We start from the raw sequence: 8,685 nt of genomic DNA, 5'->3' as shown, positions 1-8,685 counted from the left end.
AGGTTGGAAGTCAAATTTCAATCACACATGTGGAGAGTTTATCACTGAGGATAATCCTGTTCACTATAGCTAGAGTGAACGGATCAGCTTCTCTGCACCAGGCATCATGGCTAACCATGAGCTTGGCAGTCGACTATCTCACCACCGTATTTGACTGGTGTACTCCTCTTCTGGCTAGCTTGAAAAGCCAGCTTACTTCCATCAAGAGAGGGCAGACCAAAAACTCTGGATACGGGACTATTTTGTGCTCTTTCTTTTTTGAGAGGATGCCTGCACTTCGCCCTAGAGTATCAGTTTCAATCAGCACCCGACGAGATCCACGAATGGGTCGATGGGCTGACCTGATGAAACATCTAGGAGGTGGGGACGTTCCACGGACTGCATTTGGCGATGATTTCTTCTCCTGGTGGGAGCAGTAGATCATTGCCATAGATGACTACCCTTATGCTGGGTTGGACTTCCGAGGAGACCTCGATCTAGTATTACCACTGACCGCAGCATGGGGCGACATTGGTAAGTGTTTTTTGATTTTTATAATTTTTTTGTGATTTTTTCAAATATAATAATGAACTTTGAAAAATGTTTTTGATAGGATTCAAATGACTAATATGATGATCATGTTCCAGATATTGGGTCGATACGACCAGATGAGTTCCCACGGCACCGACGTCGTGGCCGAGGGGCCAAAGAGATAGCTGTAGATACAGAGCGACTACTTCACACAGTTCAGCGGCACTTGGTGAGACTAAATCATGGAGTACCGATGGCAGCCGTAGAGGATCTTCCTGTAGATATGCAACATCATGTGGTTGGCATGCCATGAGATTGGGTCCGCACTCTTAGGCGTGTGGGCAATGCAGTAGTTGCCTACTTAGTCGCTCGTCCTGAGCTGGGGCATTAGATATACTGGACATGATTATGGGCATTTGAGTCCCAATTTTGTATGTTATTTTGGACAGACTTATGTACACTCGAGATGTTTTATGATATATATATACAGTTTTACTTTTTGATGCTTGATTTTATTGTGATGAATGATTGATATGCCAGTCTAATGCTTGATTAACGATAGAATCAGCTAACCAATTATGAGATCTTGGAATGTGCAAATAATTAATATAAGTAAATGATATTTGCAACAACCTCACCCTTAAATACTGGCGATATAAACATGGATCCCTTACCCAATAAATGTTATTCAATTGTGACACTATCAATTGTGAATCAAGATAAACTACCAACGAGTCGATTCCGTGAGAAATTGCCTCGGATAGTAAATTAATGACGACAGTATACTCAGCCATATTATTTGAAGCAGGACCAATGCATACTCCCCTTGATACCATCAACTGACCAGTTGGATAGTAGAGTACCCAAGCTGCGGAAGCGAGGTTCCGAGTGTGCCGACTAGCACCATTGGCGAATCCAAAATAGACCAAGTCATCCATCAACACCTGCCACAGCAGACCAAAAAGTGTTGATATCAAAAACTCTCGATGAGATATGTACAAATATACAAAATGTACAAAGAAGCCATTGCCTAGCTGCTACTTAAGCAAAGTACTTCTTGAGGTAGAGCCCGTTTCGGGGCTCTGCCAACTTGTTTCCTTCAAAATTGATTAACTCATACAACCCTTTCCTAAAACTCGTTTAATTATGAAGGGACCGTACCACATAGCCTGCCCCCAAGGTGTCCTTATCTTGATCATAGACCAAGACAAGGTCGCCTTCAGAAAAGACTCGAGGACGGACAACTTTATCATACTGAGTTTTAACCCTTTTCTTATGAGCCTCATTTACTGTGGCAGCATCTCGACGCTGCTCATCGAGATGTTCCAAGTGAAGGAGGCGCTCTTCAAGACTAGAAGTCTCTGGAAGGAGCTCAACAACTAACTTAAGGGATGGAATTTCACATTCAATAGGAAAGATAGACTCCATCCCATAAACTAACTGAAAAGGTGTAAAACCTGTAGCAGTCTTTACGGAGGTTTGGTATGCCCAAAGAGCCGGATACAACATAAGGTGCCAATTGGACCGGTTTTTGTCGATTGTCCTTTGCAGGATCGTCTTAAGAGTTTTGTTCACTGCCTCAACTTGTCCATTGGCCTGAGGATAATAAGGAGACGAATGTTCCTGCCAAAAACCTAATTTGAGAGCCAATTCAGACATTAGTTGACTCTGGAAATCACTGCCATGGTCAGTGACAATCTCTCTCGGGATACTGAACCTTGAGATAATCCGATTAAAAAGGAACAATGCCACTGTTTCACTATCATTTTTATAAGTGGGTATGGCCTCAGCCCACTTCGTGAAGTAGTCTACGACCACGATAATGTACTTGTGATTCGCTGCTGAAGGCAGATTACAAGTTGTAAAATCAATACCCCACTTAGTAAAGGGATCAACAGTGACAATGGGAAAAAGAGGAGTTGCATGTGCGCGCATCTTCTGAGTATAAATTTGAAACAGGTGACAACGTTTGACCACTTCAACACAATCTTTGAAGAGCGAAGGCCAAAAATAGCTGGCATGCAAGATACGCTAAGCTGTAGCAAGCCCTGATAGATGACCACCACAAGCTCCACTGTGGTAGTCATTTAGCACTGACTCTGCTTCCTCTAAGGTTAAATAGCGCCGAAGGATTGAATCAACCCCTCAACGATATAATGTATCACTAATGATAACATAATTTTTAGCCAGGTGACGTAATTTTCGGCATTCATCCTTAGAGAAAGTAGAGGGAAACTTCGAATTCTGGAGATAGACAATGATATCTCCATACCAAGGGTCGAGTGAAGAGATGAGGAATAAATGTTCGTCAGGAAAACTTTCCTCATAAATAGTATCCTCTCCACAAGGTAGCTCGAAATTAGCTCGGCAAAAACCATAGATTTCTTAGACTTAGCGGACAAGAACTCGAGATCAAATTCTTGTAAAATGACTATCCATCGATTATATTTGCCCCCAATCACTCGCCTACTAAGGACAAATTGAAATGGATTGACCGTTGCTAAGACAAAAGTTTTGCGTAGCAAGATATAATGGCAGAGCCGCTGGACAACATGGACAGCTGCCAAGGCCAACTTCTCAACAGGAGAATAGCGAAGTTCAGGACCTATCAAGCCTCGGCTCAAATAATAAATCACATGCTCTGTGAGAGCATCGTCTTCCTGAACGAGAACCATACCAATGGTTGATTCTGTTGCAGCGAGATATAAAAGGAAGTCCCTACCATAATCCAGTGGACTCAAAAGTGGGGCAGAGACTAATGCCTTTTTCAAAGCATCGAACGACCGCTGCGCAAATTCGTCCCATACGAATGGAACTCCTTTGCGTAGAAAATGCATAAACTCTTTAGCAATCTCGACATAATTCACTATAAACCATATTAAGAAATTAGCCTTCCCTTGAAGACTTTGAAGTTGCCGAATTGAGGACGGGGGAGGCAACTGAATTATTGCCTCTACCTTGAAGGGATCAACCCTAATCCCTTCATTTGACACAATGAACCCTAATAACCGACCAGACGTAACTGCGAAAACGCACTTATTGGGATTCAACCGGATCTTATAAAAACGACATCGCTCAAAAACCAATCGAAGATGACTAGGGTGATCAGTTCTCTTTTGAGAATGAGCAGCGAGATCATCCAAGTATGCTTCAATGATATGTTTAATGTCGTGGAAAGCATATGACATGGCCCACTGGAAAGTAGCTCCAGCATTTTTAAGACCAAAAGGCATCTTTCTGTATGCAAAGGTACCCCAGGGACATATAAAAGCTGTCTTATGTTGATCTTCAGGATGGATAGAGATTTGATTATAATCAAAAAAACCGTCCATGAAGGAAAAAATCTCATTACCCGCACACTCGTCAATAATCTGATCAATGAATGGCGTGGGGTAATTATCTTTCAGACAAGCCTTGTTTAGGTCTCTAAAGTCAATGCATACTCGGATTGTTCCTTGCTTTTTATCCACGGGGACTAGATTAGAAACCTAATCGGTAAGAGGAATAGGGTATATAAAACCCACCTTGAGCAGCTTTTCTACTTCGACTTTAATGGCTGCTGCTTTCCTAGGATTAATTGGTCGAAGCCTTTGACGAACCGGTTTGGCATTTTCATACGTCTTGATCTCATGTTGAACTATAGAAGGATCAATGCCAGGGATTTCTTCATAAGACCAAGCAAATACATCTCAAAATTCCTTGAAAAGGTTGGTGTAAATTTGAATTTCTTCAGGGGTGTTAACACTCAGGTTGTCCCTAAGCTCCTTAAGGGATACGGCTGAGATAACCACAAACCAATCTTTGGACTGCAGGTCCTAGCCTACCTGCAATCAGAGAGGGCTCTCTCTTTATGATTTAGCTTTGTTTTGGGTTGATTTTAGGCTAGTTATGGTGTACATAGGTTTTGTTTTGATTTTGGTGGGAAGGATGATGTTTTCAAGCAGAGTTGGGATGCATAGTGTGAGAAGTTCAAACCATTGGGCATGGAGTCATGGATTAGGGCTTGCTGTTGCGTTTTCTTGGTCACAAGAGGAATACAGAGCAGGATAGCTACACATAGAACAACATTCAAGCTGAAATAAGGGTGAAATGGAAGTCAGAAATGAAAGGCAACTAAGGATCTTTCATCTAACTAGCAGAGGGAAAGGTGAATGAAATTTATCTAGGAGCAGTCAAGGATTCCTAAATAACAGTCATACATGGATGAAATAGAGTAGTTATGAGCCATGAGGTATTCATATTTATGCCTAAATTAGAAGAAAACATATAGGAATCACATAAACTGAGCATAGAATGCTGCTAGGCAAATTCTAAGCTAATCTTTCTTTCTGCAACTTGGATCATGACATATAGATGGTATAACATATATAAATTGGAAAACAGAGACAAGGAAGACTTATTGAGCCATGTGGGAGCATGAGAATCCTGTAGTCACTCTTTAGCCATTAAAACATCCAATAGAAAGTCCATCAACAAGCTCTTCAACGATCTTTGATTATAGAAGTTCACAAAATATACAGCACAAGTCTAGAGTGATGCAACTCAACCAACCAACCCTTTTTTCATAACAGAGGGTGGTTTAAATAGGGAAAATATGGACAGACCAGATCTCTTAGAAGATCTCAAGGAAAAATATCTCAAAAATATCTATAAAATAGATCTTAAACAGATCTGATGAAATGAGTCCTTCTAACCTAACATATGCTTGAAATAAATGCCTAAAATATCTACATGAGCTACGCAGGGGACAACAGCCTCAAAAATGGATTAATACAGTCCTTTGCTACTATGTGCTGGCTCTTTATCATAACTGCGCATTGGGCCTGCAGCGGTGCCCTCAAGGGCGGCCGAATACATTGTTTTTGCAAATAACTATGCTTTAAATTCATTCATCTGCGCCTGCAAGTGGTTCTGCTACCTTAAGTGGCCAAAACTGTGAGTTGGTGAGCCTTTATGGCTCAGAGCTGCTTTATTGACTTTGCTGGGGGGCTCTTTAATGTTCTCCTGCTTCGGGCTTTATGATTTCTGCTGATATTTTCGACTGATACACTTTGCTGCTTCACTGATACTCTTTTAATTGAATCTGGGCTTTATCTTTCCTCTGATACTCTTTAAACTGTCAAATCGCCCCTTTATCTGCCAATTTAATGCAAAAATAACTACTGCAATGATTTTTGTGGCCTTCGGAATGCTATCGGCGCTTGGCCGATCGAAATAATGCTTAATCTGGAGAAAATTGCCAAACAGAGGAGGATCTGCAACCTGATAACTGTGCTGAGGCCGAAACTGGCTTTCTAAAGCAAGACTGGGCTTGGAGAGATCCAAAATGGCTTAAGGATGCATGAATTCCCTTATCGGGAGCCAGGCGCGGGCGCTGGAAGAAGTCATTTAAAAAATGGCCATTTTCCTCTTATAAGGCAAAAATGCGTTAAAACATGAAATTTTATCAAAAATGGGGTGGGAGCGATCACTGTTCACTAGATTAAATCCTGGCCGTTGGATCTGGCACGGGCCGATCCAACGGCTGGTGCTAAATCGGCGATCGGTGGATCGGCGGTCCAAACACATAAAACCTCCAATGAGTGATATAGTCCGCAGACCCGAAAATGCATTAAGGCCCTCTTTATTTGAAATCGGGTCCGGCCCATCGGCGGAACCCAATCGGCAGATTTATATTGAAATGGGTCCGCGGACCCGAAAACTTTACATGTCGCGCTTTATAACTTTTCGGCTCGGCTGGTCAGAGCCATTTATGGGAATGATGCGATTGAATGCGGGCCGTTGATCTGCGGGCCCGAATGGGCGGCTGAGATTAACTTGGCATTTCGGCGATCAGCGGGGCACATGGGGCACAATCTTATTATTGTTGCGATCACCGAAATGGGGGGGGGGGGGGGGGGGGGTTGCGACTTAATATGGGCCGTCGGATCTGAGGCTTGATCGGACGAAAGCGATATGTATAATGGGGCGATGTGATGCGATAAAGCAGAAAATGCGAGTTTTTGCGATAAACTTAAGTTTTATGAAAAACTTAGGTTTATACGATAAAGGCGTTCTAACGATAGAAATGGATATATGCGGGTATATGGAATATGTGATATGAATGGCTCCCGATAGCGATATCGCTTCGGATGCGATAGCGATATCGCTTCGGATGCGATAGCGATATCGCATCGGTGAAAAGGAGAAGGAGCATGCATAAAAGGGCCAACACTGATCGCTGCGACCTCCGACAGTGATATCACATCGGAGGGGGGCAAATGAATTTGGAGGAGGGCTTTTTCACCGAAAAGAGGGTTTTTATGATTCAGCAAAGGGTTTTTAAGGCCTTTGAATGGTTTTTGGGTGTTATAAAGGGTCTTTAAGGCATCGGAAGGGGCCTGATAGCCTAAAAAGAGGGGTTTCATGCTTGGAAGGGATTTTATGCTTTAGGAAGGGGTCCAAAGCATTTGGCAGGTGGTTAATGAGGAAAAAGAGGGTTCTTGCCAAGTTTCGGGCAAACTTAGCAATTCCCAAGTATACTTATGGTTATTTTCAACCAGGGGAAGGGGATATGTATATAGAGGAGCTATTTAGTGCTTTTTAGTAAGGGGAAGGGGAAATAGATAGGGAGTTACATTGTATAGTTAGAAATTAATATGAAAATGATAAGAAAGTGCTAAGTTTGAAGATCTTAGGCTATGCAAAGGGGAAAATGACTCAAAGAGTGAACAAGAGTACCCCTAAGTAAAGTAGATCTTTACTTGGGCAAGTAAAATGGAAAAATGATGAATTTAAGAGATATCAAGCAAATCTTGACCTCTTTGGGGAAGTTAGTGAATGATTTTGGGGAAAGGAAGAAGGGAAAGTTAGACATGCCTCGCTTGTGCTGCCCAAATTAAAAATTGCCTCATATTTATGATCTGAATAGATATAACACTTGAAAACATGAAATGGATCACAATTCTTTATTATGAAATCCTTCAAAAATGGAACTTTTGCAGCATGGAAAAGATGAACATTTTTGGCACTTCCACTGTCAATCATGAAATATGAACACCTATTGCAATAGGAGGCTAACAAGGGGAACATTCGATTCCGATGAAGAGATTCTCAATCACGTTAGGGTTCCTAGAGATGTTTATAGATATCATTTTTGAAATCACCGACATATTACCTTCGGCATGAAAGTGTGCTGGAGCCAAAGGATTTGATACCATACAAACATCACTAGAAAAGAGCTTGGAGAACCTAGATTCTACTTCCTGCAATGGAGGAAGAAAATATGAACGATGGTGTAAGTCTTCCCAAGGTCGATCTACACCCATCATTACTTCTAGGATTGCTTCTTCAGAAGGTAAAACCGTATCTAAGCAGTCCAAGGCGGAGATAGAATCAAGGGTCCAAGCCGGGGCCACATCACCATCTAGCTCCTCCTCAGAAAAAGGAGTAGAGTGGTCGTCTACAGAGTTAATGATAGATTGATATCTAAGCTCAGCTGCAGACATAGGGAATTCCATTCCATTGACTTGTCCTTCAGCTAATGTGGTCGTAGGTGAAGGCAAGGTCCAAGGGTCTGAAAAATAATGAGTTCGAAAGAACTCTTTTCGAGGAGACTCCTTAGATGATGAAACAACATTGATTCTAGCGATAGGAGAGGGAAAATCAAAGGTACCCATCAATGAAGAATACATCCCAACTCCTAGATTCTCAGTAGGCAGACGAGGGTTATCCACTAAAGGAACAATAGAGTCAGAAGTTGCTTGAGGATCGACTGGACAATAATCCAATTGATCAACCTTAACGATTTTCCCTTCATGAGGAAAGCAGATGACACGAAACAGAGTCGAAACAACGACATCCATTTCGTATACCCAGTTCCTTCCTAAGAGGAGATTGTAGTCTAGGTTAGCATCAATGACTTCTACTTCAATATTGACGACCTTCCCCCCAACACATATAGGAAAGGCCGGGATAATCCCATGTGGCTTGTGAGAATGCCCATCAAATGCAGTCAGGAGGGTAGGTGAAGGAACAACCAAAGGTGATCCAAAGGCCTTCCAGCATGACATCGACATGATGCACGTGGAAGCTCCTTCATTAAGAACGGTACGAAAAATGTTAATCTTCTGGTATGTACACTTTATTTGAAAATCCATATGATGAGGGAGTCGCTTTTTGAAATTTAACATGTTG

Source organism: Pinus tabuliformis, chromosome 1_1 (genome assembly GCF_031772625.1).
Source record: "Pinus tabuliformis cultivar Carrire ecotype Pingquan chromosome 1_1, CPIR1, whole genome shotgun sequence".
Classification (NCBI taxonomy): Eukaryota; Viridiplantae; Streptophyta; class Pinopsida; order Pinales; family Pinaceae; genus Pinus; species Pinus tabuliformis.
This window is presented reverse-complemented; position numbering follows the sequence as displayed.